This window comes from Haemaphysalis longicornis, unplaced genomic scaffold, assembly GCF_048455015.1.
Source record: "Haemaphysalis longicornis isolate Haplotype H1 unplaced genomic scaffold, Haemaphysalis longicornis Haplotype H1 scaffold_7, whole genome shotgun sequence".
In the NCBI taxonomy this organism is placed as follows: Eukaryota; Metazoa; Arthropoda; class Arachnida; order Ixodida; family Ixodidae; genus Haemaphysalis; species Haemaphysalis longicornis.
In genome coordinates, this window is record NW_027526422.1 from 137525589 (window position 1) to 137545370 (window position 19782).

The 19782-nt window shown below is 45.3% G+C and overlaps 1 protein-coding gene across 1 annotated transcript in view; it reads left to right on the plus strand.

Moving 5' to 3' along the window:
- The first annotated feature begins 1614 nt into the window (after window positions 1-1614).
- Window positions 1615-19782, plus strand: part of LOC144146570 (uncharacterized) — a 207561-nt gene continuing 189393 nt past the window's right edge. The window contains exon 1 of the mRNA XM_077678513.1: window positions 1615-2116. The gene's annotated coding sequence lies outside the window, so the exon portion shown is untranslated. The remainder of the gene's footprint in view (window positions 2117-19782) is intronic.

Consider the following 19782-nt stretch of genomic DNA (forward strand, 5'->3'; position numbering starts at 1 on the left):
GAAACCCGAGCGTGAATTACTGAACAACAGCATAGCGGCACCTCGTTTAACGCGCGCCGCCTCGGGGATCTCCTCCAGAGGGGCACACCAGCGCCATGCGCCGTGGTTAACATGTTGGCCTTCACGGGCGCTGTGGCGAGCAAGTGCCGCTCTGTCCACTACACAATTGTTCTAGTTCACTCTAACCTAGCCATCCTGACGTACTAGCTCCGGGCTACACCACCGCCGACACAACCGCAGACACCGAAACAATTCGGCATGTGAGCTTAGTTATTCCCGTTTATACCGATTTAAACTAGTTAGTTTAGTAAGTTTGAGAATCGCGAGAAAGCTGAAATGACTTTTATAGGTCGTATTTATCTGAACCTGTTCCTACTTTCGCCTTTTGTAATACCTCTTAAAACACAACCGAATTGGTAATCATCAATTTTGCAAGCGGAGTCCCATCCGTGGCAAGCGGTGCGCAAAAGGTGGCGTTTCTCTAGCCTCCAGACGTCTGTAAGTGCTGTCTACATTTTGTTTTACCTCCCTGCAAACCGATCCTTAACGTATCTTTGACGTGTGAATACTTAATTCCGCTTGGTTTGGATTACCCAGAAAGCACACTCGAACAAGTTCATCAAGCCGTGCGAAGGAAGCGTGGAATGATCGCGAAGCTGCGCCTAAAGAGGTCCAAAACAAACGTCGCTAAAACAGACGACAAAGCCCGCCGACCCGCCCGACGGTATAAGCAGGCACCTGCGGGCTGGGAACGCTGTGCAATTCGCCGTGCCATCTACACTGTGCTCCGTGAGTGAAAACCGCCCTCCCTCTCCCCAGCCGTGTTGGGAGTTTCTTGTCGCAGACGACACAATGAAACCCTTGGCTGGTACAGATAGAAAGCTTTGATTTAAAAAGCTGCCGAAGCGCGCTGATATATATGGACTTTGTTCGGCCGCAGCCTATCACAACAGCGTACCGCACGAAGGATCGACCTCGGTAGACGACGCCATCGGCGGGAACGACTGGAAGCTTCCATCACCGATAGAGTCGTCACATCCTCGGATGCAGCCGAATCGCGTGTCGTGTGAACCGCATGTGCGCTTTTTCTTTTGTTTATTTAGAGATCGTTAAAATAAAATAAATATACCGTGCATGTGCTCACCTTGATGCAAATTTCGTCGAAAGAAGACTACCTTCTGCTGTGCCAGCTAAGTAAATTCCTCTCGTGCCTTTGTCGCCCAACTTTCACGCTCTTCCCACCTTTGTCGCTCGTCGCACAATGAATACTGTGGATATTTTTAAAAGTCATTTCAGGTTTACCGCGTTTCATTTCTCACGCGCAAAAGTCTAATACATTTGATTAATGTTGGATTTCTTGGATTGCCGCGGTGACTCTAAAATAGCCCACAATAGCTTTTTGCATTGTTGAGCCAGAACACTGTCTTCAAAGCGTAAATTTTTATTTTCAGTCGCAAAAATCGAGCAACCATGTAATTTTAATTTAAAGAATCATGCAAACGCTACTTTACTTCCGATTTTTCTGCCTCAAATATGCGTACTGTTTATCCCTTTTGTGAACAATGTTGGAAAGTATGAAGTGTGCTTCAAGTGTTTCTGTTTTGGAAAAGGTTTGCTGATACAAACGTCTCGTTGAAGAACCCATTTTGGCTTTTGGACCGGCGGCTGAAACGATGAACCCACGGAGACCGACGGGCATGTGGTCAGACAGACCACAATTCCGCATTAAACAGCCCGAAAAAAACTATTGTCTGAAAGGTTCATCCGTGGTGGAAAGAAACTTTTCGTGTAATTACCATTCGTACTGCGCACATCGCGGAGAGTGGGATTTCAACAATGGCAGAACGCTCACAAACACCCAATGCGTACCCACTAAAAAACTCGTGTTCAAAGTCGTCTGATCTACACAAAGCACCTCGCTCAAGATCGCGAATGGTGGGAATGGAGGAAAATTTACTGAAGGAGGGCTTATCGTTATCGGCTTCTCTACGGTGTGTGTGTACTTTGTGCATTTAGCTCACCGAGGGTTCTTTTGTTGCACATCCTGTTGGCTTCCTGCCGAAGCAGTGAGATGTAGTGGGCCGTCTTACTCAGACACAGCAAAAAGAGTCATCAGGTGAGCACGGGTACGGGACTCCACTAACGCTCCATTTCAAACTACCTTGTTCAACTCTTTCGTGTGGACTGTTAGGGGCAACTCCTCTAAATTATACTAGGGCTTCCCTGGATAGTAGTCTCATGCGCACGCCATGTCCTCTTTCCATTTTGTAGGCAGCTGGTGAAATAAGAGTGCTTTTTTAATCTCTGAATACAAGGGTTGCTTTCTGTGCATTTTGAAATTGAGCTTCCCGTTTATTGCGTTCGCTGATGTTTACGGCGTCGGAAAAAAATTTCTGCCTGAGAAGCACTCAGCTCTTACTTGTACGAGTTTGCGCAGGTATGCTCCCTTCAACACAGTGAATAAATCTCTTCAAGCGGTCGCTCTTCATGTGAAAAATCAAAACGACTAAAAAGAACCAGTTCCTCCTTCGGTCTATAACATCATCAAGTCTGTTAACGATTTCGCTTTACGCGAAAGAAAATTTGTTTCCAACCTATATGCAGCCGTACGGCTACAAAGGAAAGCTATGCAGCTTTTCGGAAACTTTGCAGTTGGAGAAAAATTCCTCCTGGTCTGGGATTGTACCCCCGAAACACCGCCTATCTAGCGCAGTCACTCCACACACTGAGCTTCGCAGGAGGCTAGCCGTTTGTCGCGCGATAGAGAATCATTGAACAAAGTGAATACAGGTGTGAAGTGAAGAACGAAGCGAAGACAGGTTGTTAGTCGACAGAGTGAGGGAAAATCCCCGATGTGGAGGACGTTTTTGTGAAGAAAAATTTGACATCCACCTAAATGTAGTCGCATGGCTAAAAAGAAAATCTGTACTGCTTTATCGAAAACCTCGCAGTTGAAAGTTAAAGTTTCCGGGAAAGCTGTACAGCTTTCATTTGTGGCCATAGGATCATTTAGGTGGATGTCAAATTTTCCTTCGCAGAAACGTGCTCCACCTTGTCTATTTCCCATAAATATGTCGAGTATCACCTGTCCTTCGTCTCGCGGTGTTGATCAATTAGCTATCGCGCTACAAGCGGCTAGCCTCCTGGTTAGCTCAGCGGATTCAGCTTCCGGTCCCCACAGCATGCGGATGGGGAATTACGAGTTGCGATAAACGAGCGGTATTTGCAACCGGACGGGCAGCGGGGACGGGGTTTCTGACGAAGAAAATATGCAGTGTAAAAAAGATTGATTGAGGTTTCAAGTGCTGTCGCCGTCCACTGCTTTTTTCACCTTCCGGTCAATCCCTGAAAGAGGATTCTATGCGACGTTTATGGAGATTGTTTCTTTCGTTGCTCGCACTGATAATCTTTTTTGATGCAACGGCTTGTGCTGCTGCCTTAGATGCGCTTTTTCATTTCGCCCTTCTGTGTCCGCAGCTACAGCGTGGGCTTCTGATTAATGTGTGAATTGCTACAATTATTCTATTTTTCTTGTTACGAGAAGGGTACAAATGTAAAACCCTGGGTGATGTTTTGGGGGCCCACTAAATATGACTCAATGCGCCAAAACGTTTTAAAATACGTATTGACCCGCCACTGTGGCTCAGTGCCTAAGGCGTTCTGCTGCTGAGCACGACGTCGCGGGTTCAATTCCCGGCCGCGGCGGCCGCTTTTCTGATGGAGGCGAAAAGCAAAAACGCCCGTGTGTTCGCGATTTCGGCGCAGGTAAATATCCCCAGGCGGTCAAAATTTATCCGGAGCCCTCCACTAAGGCGCGTCTCATCGCCTGCGTTGCGTCGGCGCGTTAAACGCTACAATCAATCAATCAATCAACCAAATACGTATTCAAAATGCTTTCCAGCCAGACACCTTGTATTGTACTTCTTGTATTTCCTTCAACCCCGGTTTAAGAGCCTTTTTATTTGACGCTAGATAAAGTCCTTACGGTAGCTCGAAAACAGGTTGTCAAGTTGTGCTTTGTTCGCTTAAGCAAGGAAATATCGATATAAAATTGCGTTATTTCTTTATATTTTGAAATCATTAGGGTAGTTTTTTCTCCAAAATTCGAATAAAGGAATTTTCGTCCGAATGATATCATCTGTTTTGATCTAATATTCATCCATTCCTTATTTCGTATTAGTCTGTTATAAATGCATTAGTTAAAGGTGCTTTCCCAAATTTTTTGACGTTCCGACAATCTTTAGATTGAAACTACAGAGGATGCTTTCTGAACAGTATGCGTGAACGTGTCATAAGCATGAGGGTTTCGGTAATTGAAAGAGAGTTGCAGTTTATGTTGTCTGCTTCCCTTGGTACCTTTTCAAAGGCTTTTTCTGTTCCGTTTCGTTGTACAGGTGTCGTCAGAAGTAATTGGAGCACGGGAGCTGTGGCCGAACTGTATCGAAGCGTAGTGTAGCTGCACCGGCAGTAAACGAATGTCGAGAACATGCATGCCCTCCTACCGATGGCGATAGCCAATCTATACCTCGCAAACCACTTCTTTTAACCTAGCTTCGAACATTGTTCCCAGCATACTGGTCTCGGCGATGGCGCTGATGGTAGTGTCGCATCTCCCAACGTCTTTGGCGCACGTGCAGCGCACGCGAACTGCCTGAAAAACGGCGCTCTATCACAGGTATCTGCAGTGACAGTTTTTCTTTCAAGTGTTTTAGGGGTATGCGCTATCAGCACCATCGCCGAGACCAGTATACTGGCAACAATGTTCGAGGCTAGGTTAAAAGAAGTGGTTTGCGAGGTATAGATGGGCTATCGCCGTCGACAGGCGCGCATGCGTGTTCTCGTCCTTTTGTTTACCGCCGGTGCAGCTACACGGCGCTCCGATACAGTTCGGCCACAGCTCCCGTGCTCCAGTTACTTCTGACAGCACCTGTACATTACTTATAACTTTGCCTAGTGTTTTTTGTACTCATGAATCGTGAAAATGCGAAAATTGCCAGTTACGCCTGTCATAACAGTTACCGATAATACACGAGCAGACAAGTTATTTGTCACAACTAGTCCAAAGGGCTCTCGGTTGCTTATTGTGCTGATCCTTACTTTGCAGCAATTGACGATAAAAGACGGCAGCCTTCTGCCGCTGCTACCATGTAAACGTTTTGCTATTATCTCAACGCCACCCTTCATGCTCTTCCCCAGCTCATTCCGCGTTCATTCAGAATACAATGCTGTATCTGAGTTAAGATTGCTTTTTTTTTATCTGAAGCTAGCTTCTCACAGACAATGTGTTTTTGCATGTTTTAAATCGCGTAAGCACGAAATCAAAACTTGTGTGCTTGATAGCGCGTTTAGTGAGGTTGGGAAAAGTTGGTTGGGGTGTTTAAAGGGGTGTGTTTTGTTCTTGCAACAGATTGTTGTCGTAACAGGTTGCATATTAGATAGCGCAAGGGCTAGCATAGATGTGCTAGACCATTTTTAAAAATCCAAAATTTCAATGACGAATTCAGAACGCTCCTGGTAGGTTTTTCAGGCAATATAGCTGAAGCTAATCCGCTAATAAAAACCTCTCTATACTGCTCAGTCAAGTATTTAAAATGTGTTCTCAACTCCGTAACTGTGAATGCAATGTCGTCCCTCTGAAGGAGGGTACTTCTGTATCGCCATGCAGTACTAGCACTACCACAGTAGGAAGCGCCGAGCGATACGTTTAAAAGAATGCTCCAACCATCAATATCACCACGGGACAAATTGGAGCAAGCGAAGCGGCGGGACATTTTACCCTTATCGGTTCAGTCAACAGATGTCGCCCGTCGGCGCCGCGCACCTCCCACTCTGCGATGGCTGGTACTTCCTTTCTGAATATCACTGAGAGCGGCTGCCACAAACGCGTGCTGCGGGAATTACCGACGTATATCTAAATGGCGTGTTGTGCAGCACTACAAAGCGAGACATAAGGTAAGCGACGGCGGGGATCCCTGTTCTCTCGTTATGGTCATCCGGGCTTACTGCGTGAATTCGTGATGTTGTGGCATCGGTCTGTAATTCTACAAATGCTGGTCTTGGACTTTCTGTGTACCGCACGACAATCGCTTCATAATTTTTTGTTTGTATGCGGGACAACGTACGCTCTTTTTTGGTTGAGCAAAGGCGGCTTACATTTTTTGGGCCTTGTACAGAGTGTTTGCCTTTCTGACTATGGGAAAACATTGTTATCTCGGAAGCAGTCACCTCGGGGTAGCGTGACTGTATGTACGCTCTTCAGCGTCACAGTCCAATGATACGATAAGAGGGATGCGTCACGCAGCCCCAAACTGACTTAGCCGCTCGAGTGTACGTATGCAGAGCACTTTAGCTATTGTTAAGAAATGCTTACTGTGAAAGTTTTGTTGACACCCCTTTAACTCGGCAAATCATTCAATTCGACCTGCGCGCGTGGTCTCTACAATTATATACAGGAGTCTGGGGAGCAGAATTCTAATTAATTTGGCCAAATGTTAGCGCGCATCGGTTAATTTGACCTAGCACCACAGCGTGAGAGCTCGCCCAGTCCATGCGCACAGAGCAAAAAAGAGAAGAAAACACTGCCAAGAGCAACGCTACTGATTGATTGTATGGTCAGAGTCCATTGAAGGAGTCTGGTAGGGTTTAACGCGCCGACGCAACGCAGGCGATGAGGCGCGCCGTAGTTGAGGGCTCCGGATTCATTTTAACCACCTGGGGATCTTTAACGTGCACCGATATCTCGTACAGACGGGCGTTTTTGCTTTTCGCCTCCACGTGCAACGCTAGTTTTCAGCTGAAAAAAAAAAAGAAATGCCGCATAGTCCTACCGCATCGTCATCGGCTTCATTCAAAACGGGTAGATGTATAGACTAGGTTGAGCAAGCTGCCGCCCGGTACAAAGTGTTAAGCCACTACCATCAATCCCTCCATCCACGGGGAAAGCGAGGTTGGAGGCGGCTGCCGCGGTGGAAGCCCGTGTGCTTCGTTGCCATTGTCGCCATTGTGCAGTCGTGTCGCAGATACCCCTATCTTCAGCAAGTCTCGTTTTGGCATGTTCGTAATTTTTGCTTGTATCCGCGTGTGTCGTCGTTTTTATAACTTGTATGATCGCAGCCATTAGAGCTATTGTCGGCGCTCAAATTCGCCCGAAAAAACAGACTAAGATTACAAATTTCTTTGGCAAATAAAGGTACATCGTTCTGGCTGTGCAACAATCGATATTTCGATAATCGGACAATTCGACAATTTTTCGCGATCCCCCAAGTGTCGAAGTAAGAATTTTGTACTTTCTACGTAAGTTGATTGATTGATTGATTGTAGGGTTTAACGCGCCGACGCAACGCAGGCGATGAGGCGCGCCGTAGTGGAAGGCTCCGGATTAATTTTGACCACCTGGGGATCTTTAACGTGCTCCGAAATCTCGTACACACGGGCGTTTTTACTTTCTACGTAAGTTGACAAACTGCTCAGTAAATTGAGTCAGTTAGTGGACATGCAAGCGTCGTTATTAAAAGCACGTGAAAAGTCCCCACTGTACGATGTGTCTATTGGCAATTTGCCGATAAATTTTGGTGAGGTGCAATTTTATAATCTCATCGGCTGGATCAGTGTTTGTTTAAAGAAGGTCTACACATAAACGAGGAAAATACTATCAATAGAAAAACTCTAAATTAGCTACAATAGAAGTAGCGACATTTAAAAGAAAGGGATTGGCAAACAATTACGAGTGGTTGTTACATTAAAGGCCTTGCTCATGGCAGAGTAGACAGAATGATGCTGACTGACACCGACGACTTCTGGGACAACCTGCCTCGTGGAGCATGAGGTTTGTTGAAATTGAACAAGCACAAATAAATTCATGCTAATTGGGAATCAGGAAGCGTTTAAATGTAGAGCTAACTCAAGTATTTTAGAGGTTTAACAAAAGAGATAGGCTGGCCCATAGTTAACGACACCAGTTCCTGTGACTGCCTTCAAAACTGGGAACACACTAGATATGTTTCACGAGCGAAAAAACGAGCCAGACCAGATACATTTGCTGAGCACTTAAGTTTAGACAGAATTAAATGTACTTCCATACGTTATTTATAATGGCAGCAGCAAATCAATCTCGCCCGCATAAAATCCTGTGCCCCGCAACTTGACTCTCGTCACCACAATGTTGTCGTCCAGCTTGTCAAAAAACTGCGGTTTTTCACGAGGCGAGAAAGGCCGTAGCGGTCATCACTACCACCGGTAAGCTCATAAAGAGAAGTAAACTGACACGCGAGGCATTGAGCTGCCTACACAACATCCTCAGCTCTAGTGTCTGGTAGACATGCGCGGTTTCCTTCGCGTATGATTTTAAGAATTGAAGCGGTCAAGGTTCATGAATAAACAGCCTAAGCGGAAAAGTAAGGAAAGGCCGACAATTGTGCCCATGGACGAGGCTAACTGGCACAAACAGCACTGAGAAAATCGCGCTTATAAGAGAAAAAAAATTGGCAGACAGTGCTTGTTATTCTGTATTTTAGGGCAACAAAGGGAAAGTGTCGTTACGACGATCGCTCCATTTGAGGCGCCAGTGGGACGAACACCTGCGGGTGCGAGAGATGCTACGTTCACATTTTACTTGATGGAATTCATGAGCGCCTCTTATACGCGCCCGCAGTTGTAGGTGCTTGCGCTTAGCTTAGGAGATCCAGAACCGGCTGTTTTCTTCGCAGCCATTGGTTATCGATAAAAAACACCGTTTTGAATTTAAGCTGTACATTTTAGGTGCCTAATGGTATCTGAAACACTACGACAATACGACAACATAATCTTACACCGGAAACAATGTTACGGGGAGTATCGGGGAGAGAGATTTGCTTAGAAGGGGGTTTCATAAATTCTTGTTTTAAAGAGTTCTAGTTTAGGGGCAACACCTCGTTAATTGCTGGCTTTTGCGCTCGGTGCTGGTCTTATTCTGCGAGAAGCGCGACGGGTCATGATGGTGCCAAAATGTAACGAGCCATCAACAAACATCCACGAAAACATAAGTGCAATACTTCCGCAGTCTCTGAAAACTACTAGCTGATAACAATAATAACCGGTCAATCAATCAATCGTTTATTAGCATGCCCTGGAACGCCGGAGGTTATTTGTGCTGCCCCCGTGAAAAAGCAGTCAAGGTACGATATGAGTACACCAGAAGTAATCTAACAAGAAAACAATATAATGATAATTATAAGTCTTTCTAACCCCACTTTTCGGAAAATGACTCTTGTTTGATGTCCAACCGTTTCTGAACTGCGCTGCCCGAGTCTATTCTTTGTCTCCGAAAAGTCCTCTTCCGTCGCTCTATCAACGTTTAAGTATTTGCTTCTATTCTGGTCTATTGGTAGCATCAAACGTAATACAAATAGAGATTCCTCACCAGCCCTGGGCTCGTTGCTCGGGCTTTAGTCGCAACATTACCAAAAGGTCTCAAGAGAAGGAGCTTCACATTGCGAACATGAGAAAATTGAATTCTGAAAACCTTTATTGCGTTTAGCATTGGAGGAGCGAGGAGCGAGATAGGACAGAAACAGTGCGACAGTTCGGCGGAGGAAATGGGAAAGACAGTCACTGGGCCGTGGCTTCAGAAGACTATGGCTTTTCGGCGACATTTGCAGAAAAGCGAGCAGACACGCGGACGATTTTGTGTATATATATCACTCTATGTAAAAAGCGCAACCTTGAGAAATAAATGCCTCAAAATATCAGGAATTTGCATTACCTGTAAAGTAAACCAGTTAATCTCGACCTGGAGAGCACTCGAATACTTTATTCCTAGAACCCATATGCTGCAGTAGCGGGTTGAACGGAAGAATTCTCTGCCCTTTCTTGTTCTTGAATTTATTCCTTGTATAAGGATATGCTATTTTTTTTCCCTAAGATCATCTGAAGCTCGTTGTACATGGGCGCTGCTTTAGTTGTTAACTTTATCACCGGAATTTTATTATACGCAACTACTGAACATGTTAATAATACGAAATGCCCAACCGTACTTCGATTTCGTATTTCTGGGAACTATACTGTTCATTTCTAAAATGTTCATTGTAATGTAATATTTATTGCTAAAAACCACAGGAAACTGTGTTTTTTAGCAATAACCACATAGACTGATCCACATCGCAATGGCTTATGCGGATCCGCCTGTAGATCGAAATTACGCCTGGGGTTAAAAATTACGGGTGGACATCGCGTGTGCGGGTTATAATTCACTGTACAGTGCCGGGGTCTTCTACGAGGCGTGTATATATTCTGAAAAAAAAAAAGATGAATAGTTGGTACAGCTCGGCTACCCGTTTGCCCAAACACAAATGAAAAACGCATTGATCCCTGACGAATTTCCTGGTCTTCTATCTCTCTGTATCGCTCAGCGGCAAAGTAAATACAATTAGACATGTATATAACGAAGTTACGGCAGACATTCACAGATAATGAATAGCAGCCTACCATTGTCAATGAACAAATTGTATGACAGCTACATCTTACCGGTACTTAATTACGGGGCTGAAACTTGGAGGCTCACTAAGAGGGTTCAACTTAAATTGAGAACGAGTCCGCGGGCAATAGAGCGGAAAATGATAGGTGTAACATTAAGGGACAAGAAGAAGGCGGAGTGGGTCAGGGAATAAACGCGTGTTAAGGGCATACTAGTAGAGACTAAGAAGAAATGGACGTGGGCAGGCCATTTATTGCGATGGCAAGATAACCGCTGGTCATTAAGGGTAACAGAGTGGATACCTAGAGAAGGCTAGCGTTGCAGGGGGCGGCAGAAAGTTAGATAGGCAGATGAGATCAAGAATTTTGCGGGGATAAAGTGGTCACAGTTAACACAGGACTGGGATGAATGGAGATTAATAGGAGAGGCCTTTGCCTGCATTGAGCGTAGATAGGCTGTTGGTAATTATGATGATGTTGATAACGAAGTTGACGAAACTTCGCAATTTTTTGCTACATGCACGTTTACGATACGTGAAGGTTTCGGGTTAATGCTCTCGTGAAGGAAACAGAAACGAAGCCAAAATGCTAGACATGAGTGAGGGTGAACTCCTTTTAAAGGATTTATTTCAGAGTGGTGAACTGCTAGATTTCCGCATGAAGCTTTCGCACGAACTTAGTTACTATACGGCACTCCGAAGAACCAAGTTTGATTGATTGATTGATTTAGGTTGTTTAACGCGCCGACGCAACGCAGGCGATGAGGCGCGCGGTAGTGGAGGGCTCCGGATTAATTTTGTCCACCTGGGGATCTTTAACGTGTGCCGAAATCTCGTACACGCGGTAGTTTTTGATTTTTGCCTCCATCTCTGAGAACCAAGGTCACTTACCCTGAATTTACTACGTAACTTCACTATCGCTTTAGCGTTCCGACTCTTTTCGGCATCTTAATCAGTTCCAAGGCCCAAGCTAATGCTGAAAGGGTGTCTTTACGGGAACGTGATGCTCTTTGCCGCCTTCAAAATTGTTGAGACGATGCTATATGGGATCCTGTATATGGGCGGCGACGTTCGTATTTCTCGCCGGCGGACACGGCATTTAAAATTGCGAGCTCGTCTGGGAAAGAAAAACAATTAAATTTTCGTTTTTGCACCAGAACGCAACACCGACAAACCGACAACTTACATGGCACTGGGAATGCGTGACCACACGCCCACAGAGAGTCCTACCACCTAACTGACACCGCACTCACTATAAACACAGGGTAGTTGGCGTTACTGGCGAAATTCGCTCAATAGGTGCATTTCTCTACCAGATTTTTCAGAAAAAGTGCAAAAAACCATGGCTCCTCAGCGTAGCGAATTGGTTACATCACGTTACGCGCCGCAGCAACTTCGCTCCATAGAAGTCCTAAACACATGGGCTTCTATGGGGGTGGCAACGGGGAATTGACAACATTTGTTAAAACCAGGAATTCGTTACATAGAGGGACGTTACATCTAGGTTTAAGTGTAATATAAAAATCCCGCCACCGCGTTTCGGCGTTGCAAGGTACGGCATCTTTCTGACAAAGCCTGCTACCGTTAGCGCTGTTGAATAGCGACTGAATCTCTTCAACTCTCCTGCGTTCTAGAGGCCCACTGTGCGCAGCTTATGCCTGTGTGACAAGCCTCAGCTGATCAAACGGGCTATGGGGGCTGGCAATATATATCGGATCCTGGAGTGAGGGCTCCACCTCCTTTAAACTGTAATTTTCCCACAAGAAAATGTCAATTCCGCCACCTCTACAGGACGGAAAAGGAGAAGAAATTCAGTCCGTCTGCCGTCAATGATTTGTTTGTCTTTAAGGTGTGTGTGTGTTATTTGAGTGTAATAGATCGCGCTCCTTTAAGATGACTAGTCTCGTTGGAAGAGACAGTAGAAGTAGTTTTCGACGTGTCGCTGGAGAATTCGGCGCACCTCCACTTGCCCTGCAGGAGCAGAAAATGCTGCAAATCGCCATCCGGGGTGCCCCATTTTTTTTCTACTTGTGTGAATGACAGGCCGCACAACACAGGACAGAGATGTCATGGTGGAATAAAATTATTGATTTGTGTCTAGTGCATGTCTGAAGGGGGGGGGGGGGCTGGAGTCCAGAAGCTTTTTCCCTCACTCAAAGAGAGAAAGGTGAAGACGTAGATGGCCGGATTAAAAAGAGTAGTAGATGTGGTGTGTCATTCATGATATGAATTAAACTGTGGTTGGTGAGAGACTCTCTCTTGCACTCAAGAATACACCTGAACAGTATTTTGCTAGCGCAGCGCAACTGGAGTAAAAACAATTGTTTTGAGGTTTTTGTATTGTACGTAGCCTACTGACTGTATTCAGGCTTTCTATAAAAACAAACCCCTTTTTGGTTGAAAGGTGGGTAAAAGCTTGGCTATCTTCATGCAAACTAAGTCAAATCAAAGTCCAGAATGCTTCACCATAAATTCTAAAATTCGAACTGCGAAAGTCCGAAGCCGAACTCCACTTCACCGCAGCGAAAGTCCAAAGCGAACGCCCGCGATGAATAAAAGAAAATGCTGAGCGCCACGAATACGATGATGGCGCAATCGGATCGATGCCGTTTTTATATCGCGAGGTACCCAGGCCGCATGACAGGCCGCACAAAGAGTAGTAGATGTGGTGTGTCATTCATGATATGAATTAAACGGTGGCTGGTGAGAGACTCTCTCTTGCACTCAAGAGACTCTCTCTTGCACCCTGGAGACCGTTTCATAACGGTCTCCAGGACACTTTCTCTCATGATTCGTGGCCTAGCATTTTCTTACTCTCCCCTTTGCTGCTCACAGTTTTGAGCGACGCCAGACATGAATGGAACTCGGGCATAAGCAGCTCTGCTGTTATTTGCTGATTTATCATCCACCTACTTATTAGCTCAGAAATAGAGAACCCTACAAAGAGGCAGGAAAATTACCATACCACACCTTAAAATTAGGTTACACGCTTGGGTGTTAGCACAGTGCCCTTGAGGAGGTTTTTTTCGACGCTCTCATCCCTCACCTTATTGACACAACACGAGTATTCCATGAATATTCACGATGGAAGTCAGTTGTGAGTTGGGAGGCTGAGAATCCAAACCTGGGACGGTAACCTTCGGAGCTCTGGTGAACTATGGCCAATGGGCTCCCTGTCTGCTTCTCAGGCAGCGATTTCCGGTAAAACAGGCCTCCAGGGTTTAGCCAGCGGTCTGTGTACCGCAGTCCCCTGCTTCTTTATGGCGCAAATAATTTAAACCATTTAAAAATGTAGTGAAAATTTAAAGCGCAACAAATTTAGACAAAAGACGAATGACACAGGGACAAGCGCTACTTCCAACTAGAAATTTTATTTACGAAACAACATATATATACGCAAAGGGGATAAAACACAAAAAAATTCCCCCGCATTTCCCCGAGGGGGAGAATGTGAAAGTGCGAATGCACGGTTGTCGGCCCGCTTGCGGCGCTTGCGCTCGGCCCCCGCAGCCCACCGCCTCGCCGCCTTCTCTTCCATCTCTTCCATCGGGTTTGTAGTATCACGTGTACACCACGCAGTTATCAAGCCGCTATAACGCCGCTGAGTCGCCAACGCACGCCGCTGACGACGTAGTTTGAATGCGTTAAAGATATAAGGCGCGTCACTAACACTGATATCAGCGTCGCGTCCGTGGCTTGGTCGGTAGAGCGTCGCGCTGCGGCCGCAAAGTCCTCGGATCGAAACCTGGCGCCGGATGCTGTTTCTTTTTTAAATATAGAGGAGCACTGCGGACGCCGCCGCCGCCGCCGCCGCCGCCGCCGGCGGTGGATGGTTTGGGGTCGTTTATAAAGTGCATTCGCACTTAAAAAAACAGTGCATGTGCGCATCGTCCTAAACTAGGGTATGTGCGCACTGTACAGGCGCGCACACGCTCCTTATGCCATGGGCGTACCTAGGAAGGCCAGCTCTTTTGCTGATAACGATACCGAGGTCGTGCTCACACAATCTTTGCCACCACGATGTATCTCAGCCGCCTCCACCGTACATCGTAGTGGCAAATATTGTGTGAGCACGACCTCGGTATCGTTATCAGCAAAAGAGCTGGCCTTCCTAGGTACGCCCATGGCATGAGGAGCGTGTGCGCGCCTGTACAGTGCGCACATACTCTAGTTTAGGACGATACGCACATGCACTGTTTTTTTGTGTTTTATCCCCTTTTCGTATATATATGTTGTTTCGTAAATAAAATTTCCAGTTGGAAGTAGTGCTTGTCCCTGTGTCATTCGTCTTTTGTCTAAATTTGTTGCGCTTTAAATTTTCACTATGGAGTACCAACTAGCTCGAACCCTCACGTTGTTAAGTTAAAAATGTAATCGCTCATGTCTGTCGTGGGATTCTGATATCCATTATTTGTAGTAATTCGCATGGTTTACCCGCTGGCCGGCACTGGCTCCGCTATGCTGGTCTCTGGTAGCGACAGTATAGCGAATATCTTGATATCGTAATGAATATTTTTTTCAAGCCCGCTCTGTGTTTAGTCATAAGGGATAAAATACTTAATGCATTCGTTCGTTGTCTTCAGAAAAGCGGCTATTTTTATATGTGCTTGAATTGCGTACAAAGCTAATCAGGCTAACCACACAAATACACTGAAAATGTGTCAGGTTATCCAGTCTTGCCAAAAGAAGTTGCTAAGACATGGAGAAAAAGGGCATAAAATTATTCGATGACAAAAAATTCGCCTCCATTTCAATCTATTAGGATACTAATACGATTGGCTATTTACTGGGACTTTTTAAGGGGATGTCGAACTGCGTGGGTGAGAAGCTTATGGCCGTCGATACACAAGGTGGGCGGCATTGTACCAGGACAAGTCAAACCGAGCTGATGAGGCATTCTCAAACGCAGAAGCGGTGATTGTACTTCATGTGGAATCCAACGCCAAAGGACTTCACGAAGAATTGCCAACTTTTTGGAGCATCGAACCTATCAGCATTTAAAGCAAGATGAATACTTCAAGTACCGAGTGCAGGGCAATTGGAGGTTTCAAAAAAAGAATAGTAAAGGTAGAAGACTGATAGGCAGTACGTTCGTAGTGGAAAGAAATCGCCCCGCTAAACGCTAATTAAGAACTTATGGAGATGAGCATGATGAAGCAAACAACCAGATATACTGAAAACGTTCAAACGTTAGATACATCCGACAAGGCAATCACGAAATACTTTTATGTAATATCGTAAAAGGTGTATAAGGCAAAAGGTAAAAGATGAAAATGCTTAGTACTACATGCAACACCAAGCTATCATTCGAGAAGATCGACAAACAACCAAATTCCGATAGTGTTTGAACCGTCATCCAGCTAAACAAAAGTAACGATTCTTAATCACAGCTCAAAAGAGCATATTTTCAACGGTGATGTACTTCGCTAACAAACTTCAGGAGTGACAATGTCACGACCATCGCAGATATCGGAAAGGCATTCTTCAAATGGCAATCCATGAGGAATATATGGATGTCATTCGGGTAGTAGAGTGGAAATACGACGATTAATGCAAAATAATTGAGGAGACTAACACATGAAGAACGGCAAGGGCCACTTTCGGAATGACACTGAGCATGTCCCAACGAGCATGCCACCATCAAACGCCACCTGAAGGCAATGAAAAACGTATTTCCTTACGAGGTAAACAAACTGCAAAAAGCTGCTCACGTGGATGACGTTCTGCTGGATGTATCAAAACACATATTCGACGACCAGAAAAATGAATGAACACACGAGTATGCTCAATTAAAAAGGAAAACTGCCATGCTCGAGGTGGTGTAGAAACATTTGCAGGACGTGGTATTGTTTTCAGTCCAAAAATGGGCGTCAACAACACACAACAGTCGTTACACAAAAAGAGCCATCCTTGATGCTATGGCGAGAATACCTGACCAGCTTGAATTTTCATCGCTATTTGGCATAAGAACGAGAATAATATTTTAAGGCTACGGCACTTAGAAGAAACTAGGGAGAACCACCTACCTTTATATGCAACAGGAAATGGAATATGTCTCATGCAAGACATGCAGACTAACGCCTTTAGAAGTACCACTCTATAACGGTAGAGTAGGCGAGAACAGGAGGGTACGGGAAAAATTCGAGACTAGGGCTCTACATATCATTACCCGCCGCGGTGGCTCAGTGGCTAAGGCGTTGCGCTGCTGAGCACGAGGTCGTGGGTTCGATTCCCGGCCGCGGCGGCCGCTTTTCTGATGGAGGCGAAAAGCAAAAACGCCCGTGTGTACGAGATTTCGGCGCACGATAAAGATCCCCAGGTGGTCAAAATTAATCCGGAGCCCTCCACTACGGCGCGCCTCATCGCCTGCGTTGCGTCGGCGCGTTAGACCCCACAATCAATCAATCAATCTACATATCATTGCCTGTGCAAGTCCTCAAGCTTAGGGATTGGCGGTGTACACCATCTTCGCTTACAACCACGGCTAATGAAAAGCCAAACTACTGACAGCAAAAATTAGAGTGCCTGCCATGGAGACCCCGACGTAAGTAAGGCCAGAGCTTATGCCCGCCTTGGTTGCAGCGAGGTTGGGTCAGTACTTAAACAAGCACTACAGCTAAAGGATCGAGCAAACTTTTTATTGGACTGACTCTTTGATACTCCATGAGTGGATAAAATTAAATAGTAAAAACAACCACATGTTCGGAATCGGGTGTCAAAAATGTGAAAAAAGAAATGCCCCGGCTGCTGTTGTTTGTAAAGACCAGGCAGTGCTATTGGTTTAAGAGATCACGGCACTTAGCTTGATCGCATCAGAGCTGTAGTAGAGATGTGGAGGCTAGATGGGTGAGCATTACACAAACCAAGAAATAGTATACTTAACACTGCTTCACAAAGGGAAGAAAGCGCCCAATACAATAAAGGCAAAGTAGCCATTCATGGCATTCATTCACTCATCTCCTCATGCAGATATAACGATATAGTTCTGTTGACCGGCTAATTCGCGTCATTGTTTGTACTTTCCGATTCAAAAAAATTCTCAAAATAAATCACAAAAGAGGGCTGTAAAATCAACCCGCATAAGCCAAGCTGGAACTTGACAGCTTTATAAGTCACAGGCCACAACACATGAAGCACGCCCTCTATATTTACGTGAACCCACAGATAATTGGGCTCGCAGTCGATGAATAGCCTACTACCATTTTGCACCCAATGTTTTGAAGTGAAAGCTCTATTATGTTAAAATAACTGCTTTGTCTTGTCTGCGGTTGATCGCTCAGTCTCGCCATCGATTATTCCGGCGGCTAAGCTGTGTGCCGTGCTCTTGATAGCCAGAAAAAGGACAAATTCAATCAAGAAGCACTTATAGCTTTGCAGCCGGCAGCGAAATCTGTAGCAAAGGCCATGTTTCACAAAAAGCTCTAAGCGGAGTCTTTGCGCTACCATGGGATAACTAGGTTAGAAGCTTTAGACCTAATACATTTTTTTATCTTTTTACTAACTGAAGCATCAGCCATTTAGGAACGCCGACGCTAATTTTTCACATAAAAGGAAACCTGATGCTTTCGCCGCAAATCAAGGCCTTTCTGTCCACTCTTAGTTCTTGCTCAGCGATCTGTTGCAAAAATGCGATGAATTACAAAGATGATGTTGCAAATCTACTGCGCCTGCACATGGCGGACGCAATGTTTTATTGTGACTCTGTGTGGTGGTGATTTAAAAGTCCACACGATCTCACACGTAAACTTCTAAATTGTCTCTGCGAGGCCGATTCCGTGTAAATAGTCAAATAAAGCAACCAACACTTTTCTCTGGGACGATGGAGAGGGCCAGAGTCCAAGGAGACATTTCAAAGATATAGATGCGTTGTTGAGGAACTCAATTTTTTCTGCATGGTGATTTCTTTCTTGCATGTATGCCGGACACTCTAGAAGGACGTGCTCTTTTCCCTCTTCCTTCTGCCCTACTTCTTTTAGGGCCTTTACTTCCTTCTCCCCAGCCCCGCAGAGTAGAATGCAGGCGGGAACATGCCGGCAAACCTCTCTGCATTCATCTAATAAAGAGCTCTCTCTCTCTCTCTGTGTGATGATGATGGTTGGTGTTTAATGGCGCAAGGCCAACGAGGGCAAAGAGCGCCAGAGAAGTTATTTAATGAAAACAAGTGATTACCACAAAAGGTAGGTATAAAATGTCCAAACTGGACATAGTAAGATCGATAAAGATAATGGTGATGGCTGGTGTATAGGGCCAGATGTGATTACGCATGATAGGAAATGAGGTTTAAAAACTTAACATCTGACAAGTATTTAAAAACGCGTTTTACAGAAACCATGGCATCGTCACCTAGAAACAGAGACGGGTGTAGGGGAATATGTTGTCTGTAGAGTTCTCTGAAGTGTTTGTGTCGTGTTGTGTCAAGTGCCTTGCATTGTATGAGTATGTGGACTACGGATAGGCCCTCCCCACACCTGCTACACAGGGGTCTTGGAGATCCCGTGAGCAGGTGCGAGTGCGTCACATGTGTATGGCCTATCCGTAATCTAGCTAAGGTAACTTCAATCTGCCTGTTGTGTGAGTCAGTAGTGTATTGTCCCAAGTGTGGTTTTATTACGTGTAGTTTGTTGTCTGCCTGTTCGCTCCAGTCTGCTTGCCAAGTTTTACGGAGTTGTTGTCTAATGTGTGGCTTGAGGTCTGTGTAAGGTAGTGTTGACATGTCGACTGTGTTTCGGAGTGCAGCATTGGCGGCCATTTCATCCGCCACTTCATTACCGCCAATGCCAGAGTGGCCTGGCACCCAACACACAGTCACCCCAAGGTTTGAAGAATAAGCTACCATAATCGTTCTGAAGACAAGATTAATGACATGGTTTTTTGATGACTTTCCGGATGATAATGCACGGACGACGCTCAACGAATCTGTATAAATGACGGATGTAGGAATATGATGTTCAACTATGTGACTTACAACTAGAAATACACCATATGCCTCTGCCGTAAAAATACTTGTATTAACATTCATTGTTCTACATGCTTCAAAATTGGGCCCATGCGCAGCACAAGACACCGCAGTGGACGTTTTAGATGCATCGCTGAAAAACTCTGCAGCCCTGTATTTATTCTGCAGATGCATGAAATGCTGCAAAATCCCACTTCTTGGTGTCCTGTTCTTATTGTATTGTACGAAAGACAAGTCACATGCTACAGGACGAAGATGCCATGGTGCTACAAGATCAGTGTGAGATGATTTGAATGTGTCTAAGAGGGAGACCTCATGAATAGTCACCTCGTCCCTCACTCTCTGTGTGTGGTGACACTCAGTTCGCTCAACAAAAAA